The sequence below is a fragment of the Hypanus sabinus genome, chromosome 15 (genome assembly GCF_030144855.1).
Source record: "Hypanus sabinus isolate sHypSab1 chromosome 15, sHypSab1.hap1, whole genome shotgun sequence".
In the NCBI taxonomy this organism is placed as follows: Eukaryota; Metazoa; Chordata; class Chondrichthyes; order Myliobatiformes; family Dasyatidae; genus Hypanus; species Hypanus sabinus.
Genome location: NC_082720.1, coordinates 92,353,284 through 92,380,522, shown reverse-complemented (window position 1 = coordinate 92,380,522; position 27,239 = coordinate 92,353,284). Strand labels below are relative to the sequence as shown.

At 42.3% G+C, this 27,239-nt stretch overlaps 1 protein-coding gene across 3 annotated transcripts in view; it reads right to left on the bottom strand.

The window, feature by feature from the left end:
• The window catches only part of larp1 (La ribonucleoprotein 1, translational regulator), a 236,116-nt gene that overhangs the window by 161,171 nt on the left and 47,706 nt on the right, over positions 1-27,239 (bottom strand). The gene's annotated exons all lie outside the window — the stretch shown is intronic.

Below are 27,239 nucleotides of genomic sequence, written 5' to 3'. Positions count from 1 at the left end.
GCTCCCTTATTGCTGTTACCAGGAGCTTTATTTGGATCATTATTTTTATTCATGGTCTACTTGGGTGTAAAATTGAGATCCAACTGACCAACATTCTTTTGGACCTCACCCACACGGTGAGCAAGCACGATAGTGACAGATAGCCTTCATTTCACTCCCACTTTGCCTTGGATTCACTGCCTACACAGCAAAACCAAAACTGAACTCCAAAGGTTTACCACCTCATACACCTAACTCTAACTCCACCTCCCCAGCTCACCCCAACTCTGCACACACATACATACATACACACACACACACACACACACACACACACACTCACTCTCATATTTTCAGGTTAGTTAGGCAGCATTTACAACACAGACCCTCACCTCGATGCCAACTACTGCCTCCTTCAGGATCTCTCTCTTGGATGCAAAAGCTGAGGAAAGGCACAGGCATTATCTACTTGGAGCTAAGTACCTCCAGAGGCCACATCACTTCAAAGAAAGGTCTTTGTGTTTGGCCAGAACCTGGAAGCGGGGCTCCAGCTGGCTGATGGCTCATATTTCAGGAACCTCTGGTCTCACTGATAGCATCTACTGGCCTCAGGATGGCCAAGTCATGATTGGTCATATGCACAGTGACACAACAATCACTGTCACAGCTGGAAATTAATCAAAGCATTCAGACTTAACTGTGCCATACAGTGCCACTTTTATGCTTTGGACACAGTAGTGGGAGATGGGCAGAGGGCACATATAAGTGCTGAAATGAAGCCTCCAGTCCTATCCAACACTTATAAAGCGACCCTGACCTTCGCAAAAAAAAAATTGGGATATGACTCTGTAAAGCAAGAGACAATAGACAATACCACCAAAATTCCAAAACTAGCTGTTAGTTGTAGCAGCCTTTTACATGATAAAGAACCTCAAGACAAAGTGGGGCAGAATTGCCACTGGATTGCCAATTGCCAATCCTTCCCCATTGAGTTAACACATGCCTTGCACATTTTGAACAGAAGGGTATTGGTGTATCACCACCCACCCGCCAGTCTCCATGCACCTGAACCTATAGTCACCACTGCAGACACAAGTCTTCTGGAGAGTGAACCTGTGGAGTTAAGAAGATGGGGGTATTTGCAGACACTTTTAGCCTCTCCCTCCTTCAATCTGAAGTTCTCACCTGCTTTAAGAAGTCTATTATCATCCCAATGCCTATGAAAAACAAAGCAAAGTGCCTTAATGACTACAGCCCAGTGGCTCTGATATCTACCATCATTCAGTGCTTTGAAAGTCTGGTCGCAGCATGCATTAAATCTAGCCTTCCAGACAACCTTAACCGACTACAACCCATGTACCACCAAAACAGGTCTGTAGGGAAAACCATCTACCCAGCCTTACATCTCTGGAACATCCAAACACCAAAGGCAACTACCATAGAAGAGTGTTAACTTCACTAACTATAGCCTATCTTACACTATTTGTTAAACAGCTCTGCTTTCAACGTACAATTCCAAGCAACCTCATCAACAAACTCTGAGATCTAGGAATTAATAGCTCTCTCTGTCAACATACAATATCCTGCCACAGTGTCTTTGGATATACTATATCACCAGACACTACCCTGAGATTCACTTTCTTGTGGGAATTCACAGTAAATACAAAGAAACAGAGCAGACTCGATGAAAAACTTCAAAGAACAAAGATGAACTAACTAACAATGGGCAAAAGACAAATTGTGCGAACTCAGAAACACAAAATAGTAAAAATAATGAATAAATAAATTAAAAGTATTGTTGTAGAGTCCTTCAAAGTAAGTCCATAGGTTCTGGAAATAGAACAGTGTCGGGGTAAGTGAAGTTCTCTATTAACAGATGAACCTGTAATGTGGCCTGCCGGGCATAGTAAACAAAGTTCAAGTTCAGAGTTCGAAGTAATTTTTTAAATCAAAGCACATATATGTCGCCATATACAACCATGTGATTCATCTTCTTGTGGGCATACACAATAAATCCATAATAGAAGCAGTGGAAAACTGCACCAACTTGTACATTCAACCACTTTGCACAAATTTTGAAAATGCAAAAAGAAAGAAATAAACCAATAAACAAATAAGCAATAAATGTTGAAGACATGAGATAAAGAGTCCTTGAAAGTGAGTCCACAGGTTGTGGGAAAATTTAATGATGAGGTGAAGTTGATTAAGGGTTAGCTCCTTTGGTTCAAGAGCCTGATGGTTAAGAGGTCTGGGGTGTGTAACTAAGGTTCCTGCACCTCCTGCCTGATGGCAGCAGCAAGAAGCCTAGATGATGGATGCTGCTTTCCTATGACAGCACCACTTAAAGATTTTCCCAATGGTAAGGAGGGCTTTACTTGTGATGGACTGAGCTAAATCAACTACTTTTTGGTAGGCCTTTCTGTTTAAGGGCATTGGTATTTCCATACCAGGCTATGATGCAACCAGTCAATATACTCTCCACTGCACATCTATAGAAGTTTGTCAAAGTTTTAAATGACATGCCAAATCTTCTTCAAAAGAATACTCCCACAATCTCTATGCTTTCTGCTCTGCCATTTTATCATGGCTGATCCATTTTCCCTCTCAGCCCCAAACTCCTGCCTTCTCCTCATATCCCTACATGCCCTGACCAATCAAGAATCTATCAACCTTTGACTTTAATATACTCAAAGACTTAAGGCTGATTTATACCTGTGCATATGGGCTATGCCATAGCCCTGATTTTCACTTCTGCCCCAGCTCTACGCCGTAGCGAGCATGCATTGGTGCGCACCAAAACGCTAGTTGGCAGTGGGGTTTCTATGCCACTATGTTGAGTTTCTTTGTGAGAGACATGGACGAGGAAATGCATTTCAAACATTTTCGCATGTTGGCAGGTAGATTTGACGACTTGGTTCATCTGATTTGCACCGGTGTACAGACATGGCGGAGAAGCAGCAACTAGAAATGCGATGCTACCAAGCAGACCAATCACAGTTGTTGCGGTCTGCGTCGCCGCAACACGCATGTTACTTTTTTGGGGAGCTGCACGTCACCCTACGGCATAGGGTATGGCGTAGATGCAACGCACAAGTATTAATCAGACATTAGCCTCCACATTCACATGTGGCAAATCCACAGCAGAGTCCTGCTGAAGAGGCTTGGTCCAAAACATCGACTGTACTCTTTTCCATAGTTGCTGCCTGACCTGCTGAGTTCCTCCAGCATTTTGTGTGTGTTACATTAATCAAATAATTGGCTGAACTCTTAGCTCAATACTAAAATCCCTCACACATTCCTGTAACGAATGAGTCTGTGGTTACCTTTCCAAGGACTATACCCTTGGCAGTGCAGTGGTCCCACAACACCTCACCCATGCTGTTTAGTTAGTTAAAGAGGATCAAAATCAAGAAGGGAACTTTTGTATCACAACATCCCAGTTAATTTCATTTGGTGACAGAATAGGAATCTGTTAAGGACAAAGAATTATTTCTGTTTGAAACAGATAACACAAAGACAGTTGTATTTATGACGTAAGCTATTGTCAGAATATGTGAAAACAAAATACACCTCAAATTCTGGAATCTGGAACAAACAGAACATGAGAAAATCTCTGCAGCTCAAGTAGCATCTGTAGAGGCAAAAGGTGAAAGTCAAAGATTCACACTGAGACCCCATATCTTGAGTGGGAAAGGGAAAGATTGTTAATACCTAGCAGTGTAGGGAGGGATCAGACAGAGGCTGGGAAGTAACACCCCAGGTAAAACAAGTATTTTTAACAATACCCCATCCCTCTGGAGCTGTTTCAGTTATGAACCATAAGACCACAAAATACAGGAGCAGAATCAGACCATCTGGCCCATCGAATCTGCTCCACCATTTCATTATGGCTTATCCATTATTCCTCTCAACGTCAATCTTCTGTCTTCTCCATGTATCCCTTCATGCCTCAACCAATCAAGAATCTATCAACCTTTGCCTTAAACAGCTGCCTGTGGCAAAAAAAATTTCCAAAAATTCATCACTGTGCCTAAAGAAATACCTCATCTCTGTTTCTAAAAGGACATCCTCTATTCTGAGACTGTCCCCACTGGTCTTAAGACCCCCCCCTCCCCCCCACCATTGGAAACATCATCTCCACATCCACTCTATCGAGATTTGTCACCATTCAATAGTTTCAATGAGGTCAGACCTCGTTCTTCAGAACTCCAGAGAATACAGGCCCAGAGCCAAATATTCTTTATATGGCAAGTGCTTGATGGGTTTTGATAAGCCTTTAAAAATAAATAATACCTGGAACATGGGCACTGCTAGCATACTCAGCATTTGTTGCCCTTCAACAGGTAATGATGAGCTGCTTTCTTCAACCACTGGATCTTTAAGCACTGACCATAAAGAGTCATGTGTTGAAGGAACCTGACAGCTTTGTTCAGGAAGAAAAGTCAATACTTTCATGGCATGTGTCTTCTAGATACAATATTATTGTACAAATTTGATGTTGCTCACAGTTGGAATAGTTGAAATTCCAAGGCCAGTGAGCAACTGCAACATATTTGGGAGATGATGCAGCCATTCTGCTAGCCCACAGGACACTCAACAGGGCTCATGGCCCTACCATCCAAATATTCAAATACAAATCTCTCTGCAATTCAAATACGATTTCAGTCAGGGCTCTCTTTGTTGTTCTGGGAACATGATGGCAGTTATTTCCTCACTGGCACTCCTGCAACAAGCAGCGTAGGGCTCAGTGTGAATGAACTACCAAAGCAATGTGCAGAAGCTGCCTATGAAAGCTGCAGTGAGCAGAGCAGCTGCATGTGTAGGCCATAGTAACACACCTTTCAAAGCTTTCATTTGCTGTTAGATGCAATGAAGTTTTTTGTCTCCCCCTCCTATTTAAATGACCTGCACTCCCCAGCCGAGAGATTTCCCTATAGCCTGTGAACATGTAAACAAGCTAAACTTCAGCAAAGGCCACACTCACCACACTGGAAAGAATAATGGTCTTCAACCTACCACTCCCCCCTCAGCAATGAAGCACCTTACCATAGCTTCACAAGCAAAACTACACATTGCCTTAAATCTGTTACATGGCCTGATGTCCAGTGAACATGAAATCACCTTAACTGTTTCATTACTACAAAAGTGTAAGCCAAAAACCCAACAAGGTTCCTGGCTCGTGTCAGGAACAAAATGCTATCAGTAACACAGCTCTATACATTAATGGCAACTTTTTAGTACTGGTCCCAAGAACGCTCTCATTTCTGAGAAGGCAGATGAAGTACATGTTGAGGCTATCCTACAAAGCAGCTAGCTTTCTTCTGGATGGTGTTGACTCTTAGTCCAACTACGACATGCTTCATGGATGTTGGTGCTCACCACAGAAGATCAAGCCTATAATGTGCTCCAGATGACATAACCCATGTTTCTGCGACAACAGTGTTTCTGTTTAATGATGATCACAGTGCTTGAAGAGAAGTGATGCTATAGTCAATTATTACAGATAGAGAACCATTACTGGGCTGGCACTTGTGTTGCAGTACTTTAATCAAAAATAGAAATTGCTAGACTTGCAATTAGGCACGAGAACTCTTATCTGCAAAGGGAAGTGAGCACTGAGAAAGGATTAGCAAATATTTGAATTTCTGGCCTTAAAAATGAATTTATAATTATGTTATGAGTTATAATTTATAATTCTCTAATTTATGAAGGTGAGACTATCTGCTGAATGAATGTTGAAACAGAATGTAATCACTGGAGTTCTGCCTATAAATGAGTACGCTGTCAGTGAATTAAAACTCAAGATAACTTTGGAGAATAATAATTGGCTATAATTCTTATGCTGTGGCATGAACAAGGTCGTGGTGAAAAGATTCAAGGCGACATGAGTTCATATTGAATTAATGGTGCCCCAACATAGCCCTCAGCACATACAAAGTATGTGTGAGCTATATAGCTTGGCTTAAACAGATTTACATTCTAAGCACAAATGCAGATCATTAGCTGTACTGCTCAAAGCAAACAAGCCTGTCAACCAGGATCTATAGATTAAGATTGGTTTTAAATATTTATAAGTGTGCAGGCCACATTTACAAATGAAACATCCCATCCCGTAATGTAAACTAACTGAAGCCATTACAGCATTAATATCTTACTACTAATGCTGTAGTTTTAATTTTATTCCACTAAGAATAAATATGATGGGACCATCAGATTATTATGTGCCATAGACTAATTCATATATTTTTGGGAACTTTGAGCTGCCAGCCTTCAACTTGTTTAGTTTGGAACTTTGACACTATAACCAAGTGTGCAAATATGCAACAGAACTTAATGCATGTAATTCTCATTAAATTCAAATATTCAGTATTGCTTGCATGTACCTAATTACTTATAAATTTGCTTACCAGTCATGTTAACAAGATCAACATCAGAAGTGTTGGTGAGATCCGACATAATAACCAGCCTGTGCTACCAAGTACTGCACTGTAAGCAAATATGAATGTCACATGATCAGTAGTTGGGAGCTGCAAAGTTATTTTTGAGGCAGACAAAGTTATTCCTGATATGACGGTGTCACATGATCAGTAGTTGGAAGCTGCAAAGTTATTTTTGTGGCAGATAAATGTTATTCCCAAACTTGTATGGTAACACTTTAAGCTTCACTTAGGTTTTGGTGAATGTTTCACTTTACATGTTGGAGTTTCAAGTCTAAATTTACTCAGCACAATATTCAAATTTTGAGTGATATCAACTTATAAGATTCGTAGAGTTATATTACACAGAACCAGGGCCACTATGCCCATACCCCCCATAATAATCCCATTAATCACAGTCATAGAAAAACACTGCACAGAAACAGACCCTTCAACCCCTCTAGTCAACAATGAAACCATTTATACTCCCATCGGCCTGCACCTGGACCATAGCCTTCCACACCCCTATCATCTATATACCTATCCAAACTTTGCTTAAACTTTGTAAGTGAGCTCACATGCATCACTTGTATTGGCAGCTCGTTCCACACTCTCACAAACCTGAATGAAGAAGTTTCCCATGTTCCCCTTAAACTTTTCAACTTTCACCCTTAACCCATGATCACTGGTTGTGGTCCCACCCAACCTCAGTGGAAAAAGCCTACTTGCATTTACGCTATCTATACCCCTCATAATTTTGCATACCTCTATCAAATTTCATCTCCATTTTCTATGTTCTCAGGAATAAAGCCCTAACCTATTCAAACTATCATTATAACTCAGGTCCTCGAGACCCCGCAATATCCTTGTAAATTTTCTCTGTACTCTTTCAAACTTACTTAATCACTCCTGTAAGTAGGTGATCAAAACTGCACACAATACTCCAAACTTTGATAAATAAATGCCAAGCACTCATGGACGATCACGGTCTTTCCCTGACCATGAATGCTTTTGGCAAATTTTTCTACGGAAGTAGTTTGCCAATGCCTTTGTCTGGGCAGTGTCTTTACAAGACGGGTGACCCCAGCCATTATCAATGCTCTTCAGATATTGTCTGCTTGACGTCAGTGATTGCATAACCAGGACTTGTGATATGAACCAAATGTTCATACAATCATCCACCACTTGTTCTCATAGCTTCATGCAACCCTGATTGGAGGGCGAAGCAGGTACTACACCTTGCCCAAGGATGACCTGCAGGCTAGCAGAGGGAAGGACTGCCTTACACCTCCTTTGGTAAAGACACATCTCTACCTGCCACCCAACATGGAGATGGCTTTAGCAATCTAACTGCTCATCTGCATATGAGTCTTGGTCTCCACAACTCCCTCATTCTGTGTATTTCTGACACCAAGCATCCACTATGAAAAAAATTGTCAAATTCCATCTCAGCCCCCTACCTCTTAGCTTAAAGCAACGCATAGAGTCACAGAAAAGTAGAGCACAGAAACAAGTCATTTGGTGCATCTGGTCCTTGCTGAACTATTTAAACTACCTGCTCCCATAGCCCTCCATACCTACTTATGCAAACTTCTCTTAAACATTGAAGTAGAGCTTGCATAGCCTACTTGTGCTGGGACCTCAATCTATACTCTCATGGTCCTCTGAGTGAAGAAGTTTCCCCTCATGTTCCGCTTCAACTTTTCACCTTTCACACACTTAATTGGTGGATGTTGTGCACTTGGATTTTCAGAAGGCCTTTGACAAGGTGGCACACATGATGCTGCTTCACAAGAACCCATGGTATTACAGGAAAGGTACTAGCATGGATAGAGTACTGGCTGATTGACAGAGGCAAAAAGTGGGAATAATGTAGGTCTTTTCTGGTTGGCTGGCAGTGATAAGTGGAGTTCCACAGTGGTCCATGTTGGGACCACTTCTTTTTACATTATATGTCAATGATTTGAATGACCAAATTGATGGCTTTGTGGCCTTGTTTTTCAGACAATACAAAGACAGGTAGAGGGGCAGCTGGTGTTGAGGAAGCAGAGAGGTCTTAGACAGATGAGGAGAATGGGCAAAGTAGCAGATGGAATAGTGTCAGGAAGTGTTTGGAAATGCACTTTGGTAGCAGTAATAAAAGGGTAGATTTATTTCTAAATGGAGAGAAAATTTAAAAAATCTGAGGCACACAAGGGTGCCCTTATGCAAGGTCCCCCAATGGTTAATTTGCCATTGAGTCAATAGTGAGGAAGGCAAATGTAGTGTTAGCATTCATTGCAAGAGGACTAGAATATAAAAGCAAGAATGTAATGTTGAGGCTTTATAAAACACTGGTAAGCCCTCACTTGGGAGTATTGTGAGCAGTTTTGGGCCCCTTATTGAAGAAAGGATGTGCTGACATTGGAAAGTTCAAAAGAGGTTCACATAAATTATTCCAGAATCGAATCTTTTTCAGGAATGTTTTTGTCCTGATGAAGAGTCTCGGCTCGAAAAGTTGCCTGTTTACTTTATTCCATAGATACTGCCTGGGCTGCTGAGTTCCTCAAGCTTGTTGTGTGTTGCTCAGGATTGAAAGGCTTGTCACATCAGGAGCATTTGATGACTCTGGGCCTCTACTCACTAGAATTCAGAAGAATGAGGGGTGACCTCATTGAAAACTATCAAAAGGCCTCTATATGTGGAGAGGATGTTTCATATGATGGGGGAGTCTAAGACCAGAGAACACATATCCTTTTAGAGCTGAAATGGAGGAATTTCTTTAGCCAGAGAGTGGTGAAACTATGGAATTCATTGCCACAGGTGGCTGTGGAGGCCAAGTCATTGGGTATATTTAAAATAGGTTGACAGATTGTTGTTTAATCAGGGCATGAAGGGATTCAGGAAAAGGCAGGAAATTGGGGCTGAGAGGGAAAATAGAATATATACATGTGTAACCTACATTGTTGTATTATCGCATTGGAGTTGACTTGTTTGTGTGAGAACCAGGCATCAAGTCACGGGGTGGGGGGAGAGAGGTGGGCTTTGGAACTCTTATGTGATTACAATCTTGCATGTGCTTATTGCAAATCTCTCGTTTGGCTCTATTCATGTATGGCTAAAGTGCAATTAAATAACTTAGATTGAATTGAATAACTCAGATCCTCCACTTACAGGGAAGATGTTACTCTTATTAACATCTTTCCTGTAAGTGAGTGACCAAACCGGCACATGATGCTCCAAATGAGATCTCACTACAGACTTATACAACTTGAACATGCAACCATCCACAACCACTCTAGCTTCTCCCACAAAGCCATCTTCATCTTCTACCTCATCTTCAATGCCAAGCAAATGAACTTTCTTCCCAACCTCCAATACAGGATCTTGTCAAATGCTTTGCTACACGTAGACAACATTCACTGCCTTACCTTCATCAACTTTCCTGGTAACTTGATCTTATAAAACTGTAAGATTGGTTAGACACAACCTATCACGCATGAAGCCATACTGACTATTCCTGTCAGTCCATGTCTATCCAAATATATCCAGTCCATTAGAATAACTTTCCCATTACTGATGTCAGGCTCACCGGCCAATAAATTCCTGGTTTATTTTTAGAGCCTTTCTTAACCAACAGAACTACCTTTGCTATCCTCCAATCCTCTGGTACCTCACCTGTCACTAAGTATGATTTAAAGATCTTTGCTAGGGACCCGGCAATTTCTTCACTTACCTCCCACAGGGTCCGAAGAAACACCTTGCCAGACCCTGGAGACGTGCCCACCCTAATTTGCCTCGACAGCAAACAACAGCAACCTCATGCCTTCTTTTAGCCCTACTGATTTCTTTAGTGTTCCCTTGAATTTCTTATACTGTAAATGCACCTCATTTGTTCCTACTTGCCTATACCTACTCTGCACCTCTTTTTTGCTTAACCAGGGCCTCAATATCTCTTGAAAACCAAGGCTCCCTAAACCTTTTGTTCTGATAAGCATATACAAGCTTTGTACTCTCAAAATTTTGTTTCCAAAAGCTTTCCACTTACCAAGTACACCTTTGTCAGAAAACAGCCTGTCCCAATCCACACTCCCAGATCCTTTCTGATACCATCAAAATCAGTCTTACTCCAATTTAGATTCTCAATCCGTAGAGCAGACCTATTTGTTTGCATAACTACTGAAACTATGGCATCGTGGTCACTGGATACGAAGTGCTTCCCTACACAAACTTCTGTCATCTGCCTAGTATCATTCCTAATAGATCAAGAATCAATCCACCTAAGAGTGTGCTTCTACGTACTCAATGAGGAAACTTTCCTGAACACATTTGACAAACTCTATCCCATCTAGTCCTTTTAAATGTAACCTTCCCACTTGTAATGAGTTAGCTATTACTGTGATCTACTAAAACCAACATTACAATGCACAAGGAGTAATAACGAAAAGGACATTTCCAAAACAAGACACATCTCAGGTAAACGCAACACTAAAATTTGAATGTTCCTTCAAGAGAAAATGAAGCCATCATTTGTATAAACCCTGACACACCAGTGCGAATTTACTGTTCACCAAGAAGCAATAATTTAACACACACTAGTATAAACTTAAAATGAAATTGTATTGACAAAATATTTTGAACTATAACAAACAAAATAAAGGGCCCATTACACATATATTAGCATGATGTGTGCACATAATCATTGGAGCTCATTGTTGCAGTCAATCCAGTGCACTTCACTTTGTTTACTAAGGGACCAAACAATTCTGCCGGAAAGCACAGTCCAAGCAAAATATAAATAAGTATCCAAGCAAAATCCAAGGACAATGTGTTGAACATTCTCCAAGGTCGTCTGTAACTAGCTAATTAAAAGTTATCTGTACATTTGCCGTGAGAGCAACGTCTGCAGGAAGATTTTCTGACTGCAGTATCTGTCCTTCAAATATACTCTGAGCTGTTCACCATGTTCATTACTCATGTTTGTCATCCATCTCCATACTTCTGTCTCTCATTTTCCTCCAGCTCTCTCCAGAATTTCGCACCCCCAAGCCCTCTGGAATGTTTCGGAACATCATATGGGCCAAATGTTAACAATACAAATCCTACTGGCCAATTCAACAAGCCTAACCTATCAATCAACTGAATTATGATTGTATAATGTAATTAAAGGAACACATTACATTTTGAGAAAGTATGCATAAGATAAAATAACTTACAGCATAACGGTATTAATGAATTAAAGCATGGTCTTAACCAGGGTATGACATTCAGTTTGAGAGTCCCAGTCAATATGTAGAAAGTTAAGAAAGCCTATTTTAACAACCTACACACACAAAATGCTGGTGGAACACAGCAGGCCAGGCAGCATCTATAAGGAGAAGCACTGTCGGCGTTTCGTCAGGACGAAGGGTCTCGGCCCAAAACGTCAACAGTTCTTCTCCTTATAGATGCTGCCTGGCCTGCTGTGTTCCACCAGCATTTTGTGTGTGTTGTTTGAATTTCCAGTGTCTGCAGGTTTCCTCGTGTTTGCTATTATAACAACCTTATGTTTTTTTACCAACAATCTGATGGTCTCTCTACAAATTTGTTCCTCTAAATCCCCCAGACTGTTGGGTGGTCAGTAATAAAGCCCCATTAACGTGGTCATACTTTTCCTATCCACAGATCCACCAATAAACACCTCACCAGACGAGTTCTCCAGTCTGTACTGAAGGAGTACTGCCATGACATTTTCCCTGACCAGTAATACCACCCCGTCTCCTTTAATCTTCCCGCTGTCACTTCTAAAACAACAGAACCCTGGAATACTGAACTCCCATTCCTGTCCCACCCGCAACCAAGTCTTATTAGTAGCTACAATATCATAATTCCATGTGTCAATCCATGTCCTGAGCTCATCTGCCTTTCATATGATACTTCTTACATTGAAATATACATAGAAACATAGAAAATTTACAGCACAATACAGGCCCTTAGGCCCACAAAGTTGTGCCGAACATGTCCCGACCTTAGAAATTACTAGGGTTACCCATAGCCCTATATTTTTCTAAGCTCCACATACCTATCCAAAAGTCTCTTAAAAGACCCTATCGTATCCACCTCCACCATTGCTGGCAGCCCATTCCACACACCTACCACGCTCTACTTAAAAAACATACCCCGATATCTCCTCTGTACCTATTCCCCTGCACCTTAAACCTGTGCCCTCTTGTGGCAGCCATTTCAGCCCTGGGAAAAGCCTCTGACTATCCACACCATCCATGCTTCTCATCATCTTATACACCTCTATCAGGTCACCTTTCATGCTCTGTCGCTCCAGGGAGAAAAGGCCGAGTTCACTCAACCTGTTTTCATAAGGCATGCTCCCCAAACAAGGCAACTTCCTTGTAAGTATCCTCTGCACCTTTTCTATAGTTTCCACATCCTTCCTGTAGTGAGGCAACCAGAACTGAGCACAGTACTTCAAGTGGGGTCTGACCAGGGTCCTATACAGCTGCAACATTACCTCTCGGCTCCTAAATTCAATTCCACGATTGATGAAAACCAATACACCATATGCTTTCTTAACAACAGAATCAACCTGTGCAGCTGCTTTGAGCGTCCTATGGACTCAGACCCCAAAATCCCTCTGATCTTCACACTGCCAAAAGTCTTACCATTAATACTATATTCTGCCATCATATTTGACCTACCAAAATGAACCACTTCATACTTATCTGGGTTGAACTCCATCTGCCACTTCTCAGCCAAGCTTTGCATCCTATCAATGTCCTGCTGTAACCTCAACACTATCCACAACACCCCCAACCTTTGTGTCATCAGCAAACTTACTAACCCATCCCTCCACTTTCCTCATCATGAAGTGTAAAGGTCACAAAACAGATCCCTGAGGCACACCACTGGTCATCGACTTCCATGCAGAATATGACCTGTTTACAACCACTCTTTGCCTTCTGTGGACAAGTTCTGGATCCACAAAGCAATGCTCCCTTGGATCCCATGCCTCCTTACTTTCTCAATAAGCGTTGCATGGGTTACCTTAGCAAATGGCTTGCGGACATCCATATACACCACATATACACAAAATCCATATAAACTACATCATTGTGTTTATTCACATCCTCAAAAGATTCAATCAGGCTCATAAAGCACAACCAGCCCTTGACAAAGCCATGCTGACTATTCCTAATCATATTATACCTCTCCAAATGTTCATAAATCCTGCCTCTCAGGATCTTCTCCATCAACTTACCAACCACTGAAGTAAGACTCACTGGTCTATGATGTCCTGGGCTATCTCTACTCCCTTTCTTGAATAAAGGAATAATAGCCGCAACCCTCCAATCCTCCGGAACCTCTCCCATGATGCAAAAATCATCGCCAGATGCTCAGCAATCTCCTCCCTCGCCTCCCATAGTAGCCTGGGGTACATCCTATCCGGTCCTGGCTACTTATCCAACTTGATGCTTTCCAAAAGCTCCAGCACATCCTTTCTTAATATCTACATGCTCAAGCTTTTCAGTCCGCTGCAAGTCATCACTACAATCACCAAGATCCTTTTCCATAGTGAATACTGAAGTCTTCATTAAGCACTTCTGCTATTTCCTCTGGCTCCATACACACTTTCCCACTGTCACACTTGATAGGTCCTATTCTTACACGTCTCATCCTCTTGCTCTTCATATTTGTAGAATGCCTTGGGGTTTTCCTTAATCCTGCCCGTCAAGGCCTTCTCATAGCCCCTTCTGGCTGTCCTAATTTCCTTCTTAAGCTCCTTCCTGTTAGCCTTATAATCTTCTAGATCTTCCTAGCTCTCTGAATCTTTCATAAGCTTTTCTTTTCTTCTTAACTAGATTTACTACAGCCTTTGTACACCACAGTTCCTATACCCTACCATAACTTCCCTGTCTCATAGGAGTGTACCTATGCAGAATTCCACACAAATATCCCCTGAACATTTGCCACATTTCTTCCGTACCTTTCCTTGAGAACATCTGGTCCCAATTTAAGCTTCCAAGTTCCTGCCTGATAGCCTCATAATTCCACTTACCCCAATTAAACACTTTTATAACTTGCCTGTTCCCATCTCTCTCCAATGCTAGTGTAAAGGAGATAGAATTATGATCATTATCTCCAAAATGCTCTCCCACTGAGAGATCTACCTGACCAGGTTCATTTCCCAATCCCAGATCAAGTACAGCCTCTCCTCTTGTAGGCTTATCTACATATTGTGTCAAGAAACCTTCCTGAACACAACTAACAAACTCCACCCCATCTAAACCCCTTGTTCTAGGGAGCTGCCAATCAATATTTGGGAAAGTAAAATCTCCCATCACAACTCTGTTATTATTACACCTTTCCGGGATCTGTTTCCCTATCTGCTCCTCGATATCCCTGTTACTATTGAGCAGCCTATAAAAAACAGCCCTTCCGATTATTGACCCCTTTCTGCTCCTAACTTCCACCCAGAGACTCCGTAGACAATCCCTCCATGACGTTCACCTTTTCTGCAGCTGTGACACTATCTATGATCAACAGTGCCACACCCCACCTCTTTTGCCTCCCTCCCTGTCATTTCTGAAACATCTAATACCCAGCACTTGAAATAACCATTCCTGTCCCTGAGCCATCCAAGTCTCTGTAATGGCCACCACATCATATCTCCAAGTACTGATCCACGCTCTAAGCTCAACCACTTTGTTCACAATACTCCTTGCGTTAAAATACACATCTCAAACCGTTGGTCTGAGTGCGTCCCTTCTGTATCACCTGCCTATCCTCCCTCACACAGCTCAGTAACACCACTCAACCTTTTGATTCCTGACTTGGTCTGAGGTCTTCACAACATGTCTCCACAACCTCTCAATTTTTTGTTCTGGTATTCTGGTTCCCATCCCCCACAAAACTCTATTTTAACACCCCCCCCCCCCACCATGCAGCACTAGTAAACCTTACCAATAGGATATTAGTCAACTACAGCATATCACAGGCCTTTCAGCCAACAATCTAATGCCAACCACATAACCTGATATAGAAACTGCCTAGAATATCTTTACCACCTAGCCCTCCATGTTTTTAAGCTCTATGTACCGATCCAAGACTCTCTTAAAAGACCCAATTGTATCCGCCTCTACCACTGTCACTGGCAATGTACTCCACGCACCCAACACTTGCTGTGTGGAAAAACTTAGCCATGTCATTTCCTCTGTACCTACTTCCAAGCACCTTAAAACTATGCCCCCTTGTGTTACCCATTTCAACCCTGGAATAAAAGCTTCTGGCTATCTACACGATCAATCCCTCTCATCATCTTATACACCTCCATCAGGTCACCTCTCATCCTCCTGTCACCAAGGAGAAAAGGCCAAGTTCACTCAACCTTTTCTCATAGGCATGCTCTCCAATCCAAGCAACATCCTTGTAAATCTCCTCTACACCCTTCCTGTAGTGAGGTGTGACCAAGGTCCTATATAGCTGTAACATTAGCCCACGGCTCTTGAACTCAATCCCACAGTTGACAAAGGCCAGCACACCATATGACTTCCCAACAACACCGTCAACCTACACAGCAGTTTTGAGTATCTAATGGAAAAAGACCCCAAGATCTCTTTGACCCTCCATACTGCCAAGAATCTTACCATTATTATTATATTCTGTCTTCAAATGACCTACCAAAATGTAACACTTCGCACTTATCTGGACTGAACTCCATCTGCCAGTTCTCAGCCCAGTTCTGAATCCTATCGATGTCATGCTCGACAACCCTCCGACTATCCACAACACCCACAACTTTTGTGTTATTGGCAAACTTATTAACCTACCCTTCTACTTCCTCATCCAGGTAATTTATAAAAATCATAAAGAGGTGGGGTCCCAGGACAGATCACTGCAGAACACCACTGGTCATCAACCTCCATGCAGAATATGAACCACCTACAAATACCCTTCATCTTCTGTGGGCAACCCAATTCTGTATTCGCAAAGCAAAGTCTCCTTGGATCCCATGCCTCATTACTTTCTGAATGAGCCTGACATGGGGAACCTTATCAAATGCCTTAATGAAATACATATATACTACATCCACTGCTCTACCTTCACTGCGTTCTGTTATAGTCTCAAAGAATTCAATCAACCTCGTAAGGCACAACCTACCATTGGCAGAGCTATGCTGACTAACCCCAATCAGATTGTGTCTCTCCAAATGCTCATAAATCCTGCCTCTCAAGATCTTCTCCAACAGTTTGCCCACCACTGAAGTAAGACTCACTGGTCTATAATTTCCTGGGTTATCTCTACTCCCTTTCTTGAACAAAGGAACAACATTTGCAACTTCCCAATCCTCTGGTACTACTCCCGTTCCTATTGATGATGCAAAGATCATCGCAAGAAGCTCAGCAATCTCCTCCCTCACTTCCCACAGTAGTTTGGGGTATATTTCCTCTGGTCTGGCAACTTGCCTAACTGAATATCTTTCAAAAGCTCCAGCACATCCTCTTTCTTAATGTCTATACACTCATGCATTTCATTCCACTGTGAGTCATCCCCACATTTGCCAAAGTCCTTTTCACTGGTGAATAGTGAAGCAAAATATTCATTAAGTACTACCACTACCTCCTGGGCTCCATGCACACGTTTCCATTATCGCTCCTGATTGGCCCTATTCACAGGGCTCCTTATCTTGCTCTTCACATTCTTGTGGAACGCCTTGGGGGTTTCTTTAATCCTGCTTGCCAAGGCTTTTTCATGGCCCCTTCTAGCTCTCCTAATTTCATTCTTAAACTCCTCCGTGGCAACCTTGTAATTTTCCAACTCTATCAGTACCTAGTTTCTTGATCCTTTCTTCAGCTTTTCTTCTTAACTAGATTTTCCACATCCTTTCCCAGCCTCAATGGAACATATCTATGCAGAATGCCATGCAAATGTTTCCTGAACATTTGCCACATTTTTGCTGTGCATTTCCCTGAGAACATCTGCTCCCAATTTATGCTCCCAAGTTTCAGCCAAATATTTCCCCCACCCCAATTAAAAATATTCTCAAATTGTCTGCTTCTATCCTACTCCTATCTTACTACGGTAAAGGAGATAGAGATGTGATCACTACCTCCAAAATGCTCTCCCAAGAGATCTGACACCTGACACTGAAAACTCTTCAGCCTTCCCTCCTACACAAAATCCTTAGCCACATGTTAAACTTGCACTCACACTTAGCACGGGAACAATCTTGAGGTCACAACTTGTGTGGTCCCGTTCTTTAATTTAGCACCAAATTCTCTGAATTCACTTTGCAGAAGCTCACCACTCTTCCGACCTGTCATTAGTACCTACAGGGACCATGACCTCTGGCTGCTCACTCTCCCATTTAAGACTACAAGACCATAATATATAGGAGCAGAAATACACCATTTGGCCCAGTGAGTCTGCTCTGCCATCAATCATGGGCTGATCCAATTCTTCCAGTTATTCCAACTTCCATGCCTTCTCCCCGTACCCTTTGATGCCCTGGCTTATCAAGAACTTGTCTATCTCTGCCTTAAATGCACCCAATGACTTGGCCTCCACAGCCAATCGTGGCAACACATTCCACAGATTTACCACCCTCTGACTAAAGTAATTTCTCCTCATCTCTGTTCTAAATGGACGTCCTTCAATCCTTAAGTCATGCCGCCTTGTCCTGGACTCCACTACCATGGGAAATAACTTTGCCATATCTAATCTGTTCAGGCCTTTCAACATTCAGAATGCTTCTCTGAGATTCCTCCCCTCATTCTCCTGAACTCCAGGGAATACAGCCCAAGAGCTGCTAGACATTCCTCATACAGTAACCCTTTCATTCCTGGAAACATTCTTATTAATCTCCTCTGAACCTTCTCCAATGTCAGTATATCCTTTCTAAAATAAGGAGCCCAAAACTGCACACAATATTCCATGTGTGGTCTCACAAGTGTCTTATAGAGCATCAACATCACATCCTTGCTCTTATATTCTATTCCTTTAGAAATGAATGCCAACATTGCATTTGCTTTCTTCACCACCAACTCTACCTGGAGGTTAACCTTTAGGGTATCCTGCACAAGGACTCCCAAGTCCCTTTGCATCTCTGCATTTTGAACTCTCTCCCCATCTAAACAACAGTCTACCCGTTTATTTCTTCTACCAAAGTGCATGACCAGACACTTTCCAACATTGTATTTCATTTACCACTTCCTTGCCCATTCCCCTAAGCCAGGGGTGGCCAACCTTTTACATTCCATGCGTCAATGTTTTCATACATGAGTTCAGATGCACCATTCAATTCTTGTAAAAATATGTTAATGTAGACATAGTTAGCATTTTTACATGATATATTGATTTAATATAAAAAAACAAGATAAACATTACTTACCTTAATGAGACTTTTAACAAATATATTTTGTCTTTTGATTTCTTCCTTTTTCTTAATCACATATTCTTTCCCAAGACCCAAGCACTAGCTTCAGTTTTCCTTCTATTTCAGTCTGATGTTGTGTTTTATAGTGACTATTAAGATATCTTCAATTATGTGAGAAAGTATTTTCACAAACAATGCACAACGGTTTTCCTGATGGACCCGCTATAAATAGGAACTTATTTTCCTACTGTTGATTGAATTCACGCTTACTAACAGTTTCTGCTTTTCTTTTGCTCATTTTCTTTTGCACTGTGATGGGTAACTGAATGTAAAAACAAGGCTTAATTTTCGAAAAAGTACAAAACTGCAAATGTTCACAAAGGACGAACAAAGCACAACTCCATAGCGCACGAGTGTCAATTGTAAACTGACTGGCAAAACCCTGTGACACACCACTGGTGCAGACACCTGGCGCCTCAGGATCAAACAAGTATCAAACATGTATTGTACAGTTATAGAACGACTGCAGAACAGAAGTCTTTCTTTCCTAGTTCGACTCATTGAACATTTTTTAAATTGAAAACAGATTAATGTGAAGGAAGATTTTGACAAAAGATGTACACGAAATAATGAAATAGCTAAAAATAATTGCTAAAATTTAGATTTATTCTCAGTAAAACCCATTTCCAGCTCTAAGCTACTTGAATTCCTGTTACAGATTTTTTTTCTACAAATCGGTTTTTGGTTAATACTTTTTGGATGAGTAGGCTTACTTTTTATTATCACTGGGGTGCAATGCACCACTTTTGGTACATGCACCATAGGTTGGCCATCCCCGCCCAAAGCTATCCAAGTCTCTCTGCAGGCTCCCTGTTTCCTCAGCACTACCCACTGGTTCACCTATCTCTATATCATCTGCAAATTTAGCCACAAATCCACTAATCCCATAGCCCCAATCATTGACATACATCGTCAAAAGCAGCCATCCCAACACCTACTCTTGTGCAACTCCACAGGCAACCGGCAGCCAGCCGGTTCCCACTCTATTTTCTGATCAGCCAAAGCTCCACCCATGCTCGTAACACTTTTTCCCCTAACTCACAAATCCCCTATCAACACAGTTCACCTCTTCTCTCTTCCCTTCTGAGTCACAGAGCCAGACCCAGTTGCAGAAACCTTATTGTGACTTGCCTCTGCTGGGTCATCCAAAGTGGTGTAACTGTTGTTGAGGGGGGATGGCCACAGAGGTACTCTGCTTTGGCTGTTTAACACCTTTCCCGTTCCTGAATGTCACCCAGATTCCTATGTCCAGCACCTTGGTTGTAACTAACTCTCTGTATGTCCTAGCCATTACCCCCCTCAGCCTCTCGAATGATCCAGAGTTCATCCAGCTCCAACTCCTTTATGTACTGTTAGAAGCTGCAGCTGGATCACTTCATGCAGATGTAGTAATCAGGCACACTAGAGGTCTCCCTGCCTTCCCACATCTTGCAAGAGGAGCATTCAATTATCCTGCCTAGCATCCCTACTGTTCTAACTGAGCAAATATAGAGAAGGAAAAACAATACACGCAACACTCCACCTTCGAGGAATGCATCCTCAGCGTTAAGTGGGCTCTATGTAAATCAGCACTATGCAGGGTCATTATAACGTTATATAAATGGACTGGTGCCTGACAAAAAAAAATCAAACCCGGGATATATTTTATTTTATGTATACATGGTAATTCATGGAGTAACAATCATGCCTGTAAGGCCTATCTTGTACATCAGTGGAGGAGCAAAACATCATAGCAGCAACCCAGTAGTGGTTGCATCTTAGAGGAGGGACCAGGCTGTGGGTCCTCCTCTAACATTGGCTACTATTTTGAGCAGGCATCAAGATGGCTGCTCCTTTCTTTTGTTTCCTATCAGGAAGCAGTTTTCGGTAGCAGGACGTCATGACAAGAACACCTCTCTCTGCCTTACTGTTTCACTCCCTGTCAGGGTCATTCCAATTATCAATGAAGCCAATTTCAAAGAGGTGCCAACATCAACATGACACTCCCCAACTTCCAAATGCTGTTTCACATGCAATTTCATATCCATGCTAATGCTTTCTCTAAACATCTTAGATGTACTACCTTCACTGGAAGCTGTGGGCCGTTTTCCAGATGTCATGGGTGGAAAAAATGGAATAAATTGACAAAAGAGCAAGCGCGTTTACACACACGGGGGGAAGCAGAGTGTGAACTAATATGCAATCAGCTGTGAGTGGCTCAGAATGTATGTAAAGCACTCTCATTGGCTGATTGAATGTTTAATGTAATGGCAGCCCCTCAAGAAGTTTTAAGACTTAAGACAAGACTAGACCCTCAGCTCAGAAGGGAAGCAGGGAAAAGAGGAGAGCAATAGTGATAGGGGATTTGATAGTTAGGGGACAGATAAGAGGTTCTGTGGAAGAGATCGAGAATCCCGGATGGTTTGTTGCCTCCCTGGTGCCAGGGTCCGTGATATCTCGGATCGAGTTCTCAGCATTCTCAAGAGGGAGGGTGAGCAGCTGGATGTCGAGGTCCATGTAGAGACCAATGACGTGGGTAGGAAGAGTGAGGAGGTCCTAAAAGGTGAGGTTAGGGAGCTAGGTGCCAAGTTAAAGGACAGGATCTCCAGGATAGCAATCTCAGGATTGCTACGAGTGCCATGTGCAGGTGGGTTTAAAAATAGTAAGATAGTGCAGATCAACACGTGGCTGAGGACACGGTGCAGGAGGGAGGAATTCAGATTTATAGATAATTGGGCAATTTTCCAGGGAAGGTGGGACCTGTTGCGGCGGGATGGTTTACATCTGAACTGGAGGGGGACAAATATTCTTGCAGGTAAGTTTGCTAGAGAGGCTCAAGTGGACTTAAACTAGATATGAGTGGGGAGTGGAACCAGAGTGTAGGAACAGCTGTATGGAAGAAGGAAGAAAAAGAAGACAGTAAAGTTCTTTGTACTGTTAGAGATAAACAGAGAGGAGGAGGTGGAGAATTTCTTAAATGCATTTATTTTAATGCTAGGGGCATTGTAAGAAAGGTGGATGAGCTTAGAGCATGGATTGATGACCTGGAAATATGTTGTAACTATTAGTGAAACATGGTTGCAGGAGGGGTGTGATTGGCAACTAAATATTCTTGGATTTCGTTGCTTCAGGTGTGATAGAATTGGAGGGACAAGAGAAGGTGTTGCATTGCTTGTCAGAGAAAATATTACAGCGGTGCTCTGGCAGGATAGATTAGAGGGCTCATCTAGGGAGGCTATTTGGTTGGAACTGAGGAATGGGAAAGGTGTAGCAACACTTATAGGAGTGTATTATAGACCACCTATGGGGAGCAAGAATTGGAGGAGCAAATTTGCAAGCAGATAGCAGATATTTGTGGTAAGCACAGGGTTGTGATTGTGAGAGATTTTAATTTTCCACACATAGACTGGGAAGCCCATACTGTAAAAGGGTTGGATGGTTTGGAGTGTGTAAAATGTGTGCAGGATAGTTTTTTGCAGCAATACATAGAGGAACCAACTAGAGAAGGGGTAGTGTTGGATCTCCTGTTAGGGAATGAGATAGGTCAGGTGACAGAGATATGTGTTGGGGAGCACTTCGGGTCCAGTGATCACAACGCCATTAGTTTCAGTATAATTATGGAGAAGGATTAGACTGGACCCAGGGTTGAGATTTTTGATTACAGAAAGGCTAATTTTGAGGAGATGTGAAAGGATTTAGAAGGTGTGGCTTGGGAGAAGTTGTTTTATGGGAAGGATGTAATAGAGAAATGGCGGTCATTTAAAGGTGAAATTTTGAGGGTACAGAATCTTTATGTTCCTGTTAAGTTGAAAGGAAAGATTAAAAAGTTTGAGAGAGCCATGGTTTTCAAGGGATATTGGAAACTTGGTTAGGAAAAAGAGAGATATCTACAATAAATATAGGCAGCATGGAGTAAATGAGGTGCTCGAGGAATATAAAGAATGTAAAAAGAATCTTAAAGAAATTAGAAAAGCTAAAAGATAGAGGTGGCTTTGGCAAGTAAGCTGAAAATAAATCCAAAGGGTTTAGAGAATAGACAATAGGTGCAGAAGTAGACCATTCGGCCCTTCGAGCCTGCACCGCCATTCTGAGATCATGGCTGATCATCTACTATCAATACCCAGTTCCTGCCTTGTCCCCATATAACTTGATTCCCCTATCCATAAGATACCCATCTAGCTCCTTCTTGAAAGCATCCAGAGAATTGGCCTCCACTGCCTTCCGAGGCAGTGCATTCCAGACCCCCACAACTCTCTGGGAGAAGAAGTTTTTCCTTGACTCTGTCCTAAATGACTTACCCCTTATTCTCAAACCATGCCCTCTGGTACTGGACTCTCCCAGCATCTGGAACATATTTCCTGCCTCTATCTTGTCCAATCCCTTAACAATTTTATATGCTGCAATCAGATGCCCTCTCAATCTCCTTAATTCCAGCGTGTACAAGCCCAGTCTCTAACCTCTCTGCGTAAGACAGTCCAGTCATCCCAGGAATTAACCTTGTGAATCTAAGCTGCACTTCCTCTACAGTCAGGATGTCCTTCCTTAACCCTGGAGACCAAAACTGTACACAATACTCCAGGCATGGTCTCACCAGGGCCCTGTACAAATGCAAGTGGATTTCCTTGCTCTTGTACTCAATTCCCTTTGTAATAAAGGCCAACATTCCATTAGTCTTCTTCACTGCCTGCTGCACTTGTTCATTCAGCTTCAGTGACTAATGAACAAGGACTCCTAGATCTCTTTGTATTTCTCTCTTACCTAACTCTACACCATTCAGATAATAATCTGCCTTCTTGTTCTTACTCCCAAAGTGGATAACCTCACACTTATTCACATTAAACATCATCTGCCAAGTATCTGCCCACTCACTCAGCCTATCCAAGTCACGCTGAATTCTCCTAACATCCTCATCACGTCACATTGCCACCCAGTTTAGTATCATCAGCAAACTTGCTGATGTTATTCTCAATGCCTTCATCTAAATCATTGATGTAAATCGTAAACAGCTGTGGTCCCAATACCGAGCCCTGTGGCACCCCACGTCACCACCTGCCATTCCGAGAAACACCCATTCACCATTACCCTTTGCTTTCTATCTGCCAACCAGTTTTCTATCCATGTCAATATCTTCCCCCCCAATGCCATGAGCTCTGATTTTACCCACCAATCTCCTATGTGGGACCTTATCAAATGCTTTCTGAAAATCGAGGTACACTACATCCTCTGGATCTCTCTTGTCTAACTTCCTGTTTACATCCTCAAAAAAACTCCAATAGATTAGTCAAGCATGATTTGCCCTTGGTAAATCCATGCTGGCTCGGCCCAATCCTATCACTGCTATCTAGATATGCCACTATTTCATCTTTAATAATGGACTCCAGCATCTTGCCCACTACTGATGTCAGGTTGACAGGACGATAGTTCTCTGTTTTCTCCCTCCCTCCTTTCTTAAAAAGTGGGATAACATTAGCCATTCTCCAATCCTCAGGAACTGATCCTGAATCTAAGGAACATTGGAAAATGATTACTAATGCATCCGCAATTTCCAGGGGCACCTCCTTTAGTACCCTAGGATGCAGACCATCTGGACCTGGGGATTTGTCAGCCTTCAGTCCCATCAGTCTACTCATCACCGTTTCCTTCCTAATGTCAATCTGTTTCATTTCCTCTGTTACCCTATGTCCTTGGCCCATCCATACATCTGGGAGATTGCCTGTGTCTTCTCTAGTGAAGACAGATCTAAAGTACTTATTAAATTCTTCTGCCATTTCTCTATTTCCCACAACAATTTCACCCAATTCATTCTTCAAGGGCCCAACATTGCTCTTAACTATCTTCTTTCTCTTCACATAGCTAAAAAAGCTTTTGCTATCCTCCTTTATATTCCTGGCTAGCTTGCGCTCGTACCTCATTTTTTCTCCCTGTATTGCCTTTTTAGTTAAGTTCTGTTGTTGCTTAAAAATTTCCCAATCATCTGTCCTCCCACTCACGTTAGCTCTGTCTTATTTCCTTTTTCTTAATGCTATGCAATCTCTGACTTCCTTTGTCAACCACTGTGGCCCCTTCCCCCCTTTGAATCCTTCCTTCTCCAGGGGATGAACTGATTTTGCACCTTGTGCATTATTCCCAAGAATACCTGCCATTGTTGTTCCACCGAGTTTTCTGCTAGGATATCCATCCAGTTAACTTTGGCCAGCTCCTCCCTCATGGCTCCAGCTTCCCCTGTTCAACTGCAACACTGACATCTCCAATCTGCCCTTCTCAAATTGCAGATAAAATCTTATCATATTATGGTCCTCCTAATGCTCCTTTACTTCAAGATCGCTTATCAAATCCTGTTCATTACACAAGACTAAATCCGGAATAGCCTCGTCCCTGGTTGTCTCTCGTACAAGCTGTTCCAAGAATGCATCCCGTAGGCACTCTACAAGCACCAACCAGCACCAACCTGATTCTCCCAGTTCACCTGCATGTTGAAATCCCCCATAACTATTGCAACATTACCTTTGCCACATGCCAATGTTAATTCTCTATTCAACTTGCACCCAATATCCATGCTACTGTTTGGTGGCCTGTAGACAACACCCATTCGGGTATTTTTGTCCTTACTGTTCCTCAGTTCTATCCACACAAACTCTACTTCTCCTGATCCTATGCCCCCCTTGCAAAGGAATGAATCTCGTTCCTCACCAACAGGGCCACCCCCTCTGCCCACATTTCTGTCCCTACGGTAGCACGTATACCCTTGTACATTCATTTCCCAGGTCTGATCTCCCTGCAGCCATGTCTCCGTTATCCCAACATCATAGTTACCCATTCGCACCTGAGCTTCAAGCTCATCTGCCTTATTTCTGACACTTCGTGCATTCAGATATAGAATTTTTAGCCCATTTCTCCTCTCTCTGTTTAAATCGCTGCCTATTGTGCTTAACCCAGCTCCCTGGACTCCCATCGGGCTATACGCCCCTTGAATTTTGTTGTCCTTCCTAAATTCACTTATTCTTTCTGCACATTTAACTCCATGTTCTGTCAGACCATCCCTCTGTACATGTATTCTCCTTATCACTTGTTCCGCCTCACCTTTCTCTACTACACACTTAATGTTCCAGAACTGTGTAGTCCCCACCTGTCCTTTATTCTTCATCTCGCTATCCTCTCTCGCATTCTGGATCCCTGCCCCCTGCAAATTTAGTTTAAACCTCCCCAAGAAGCACTAGCAAACTTTCCTGCAAGAATGTTAGAACCGCTCCAGTTCAGGTGCAGACCGTCCTGTCGGAACAGATTCCACCTTCCCTGGAAGGAAGCCCAATTATCTAAAAACCTGAAGCCCTCCCTCCTGCACCATCCTCTCAGCCACGTTTCTACAGTTATATTAATAGCAAAAGGATAGCGAGGGATAAAATTGGTCCCTTAGAGAATCAGGGTGGACAGCTATGTGTGGAGCCAAAAGAGATGGGAGAGATTTTGAACAATTTCTTTTCTTCGGTATTCACTAAGGAGAAGGATATTGAATTGTGTAAGGTAATTGTGTAAGGTAACAAGTAAGGAAGTTATGGAAACTATGACGATCAAAGAGGGGAAAGCACTGGCACTTTTAAGGAATATAAAAATGGATAAATCTCCGGGACCTGACAGGATATTCACGAGGACCTTAACGGAAGTTAGTGTAGAAATAGCAGGGGCTCTGACAGAAATATTTCAAACGTCATTAGAAATGGGGATGGTGCCGGAGGGTTGGCGTATTGCTCATGTGTTCCATTGTTTAAAAAGGGTTCTAAGAGTAAACCCAGCAATTATAGGCCTGTAATTTTGACGTCAGTGGTGGGTAAATTAATGGAAATTAGAGATGGTATATATAATTATCTGGATAGACAGGGTCTGATTAGGAACAGTCAACATGGATTTGAGTGTGGAAGGTCATGTTGGACAAATCTTATTGAATTTTCTGAACAGGGTACGAGGAAAGTTGACAAGGGTAAAGCAGTGGATGTTGTTTATATGGACTTCAGTAAGGCCTTTGACAAGGTTCCACATGGAAGGTTAGTTATGAAGTTTCAATCATTTGGTATTAATATTGAAATAGTAAAATGGATTCAACAGTGGCTGGATGGGAGATGCCAGAGAGTAGTGGTGGATAACTGTTTGTCAGGTTGGAGGCAGGTGACTAGTGGTGTGCCTCAGGGATCTGTACTGGGTCCAATGTTGTTTGTCATATACATTAATGATCTGGATGATGGGGTTAGTAAGTATGCAGATGATACTCAGGTAGGTGGTGTTGTGGATAATGAAGTAGGATTTCAAAGTTTGCAAAGAGATTTAGGCCAGTTAGAAGAGTGGGCTGAACAATGGCAGATGGAGTTTAATGCTGATAAGTGTGAGGTTAGAACCCATTCTGGTAGGAATAATCCAAATAGGACATACATGGTAAAAGGTAGGGCATTGAAGAATGCAGTAGAACA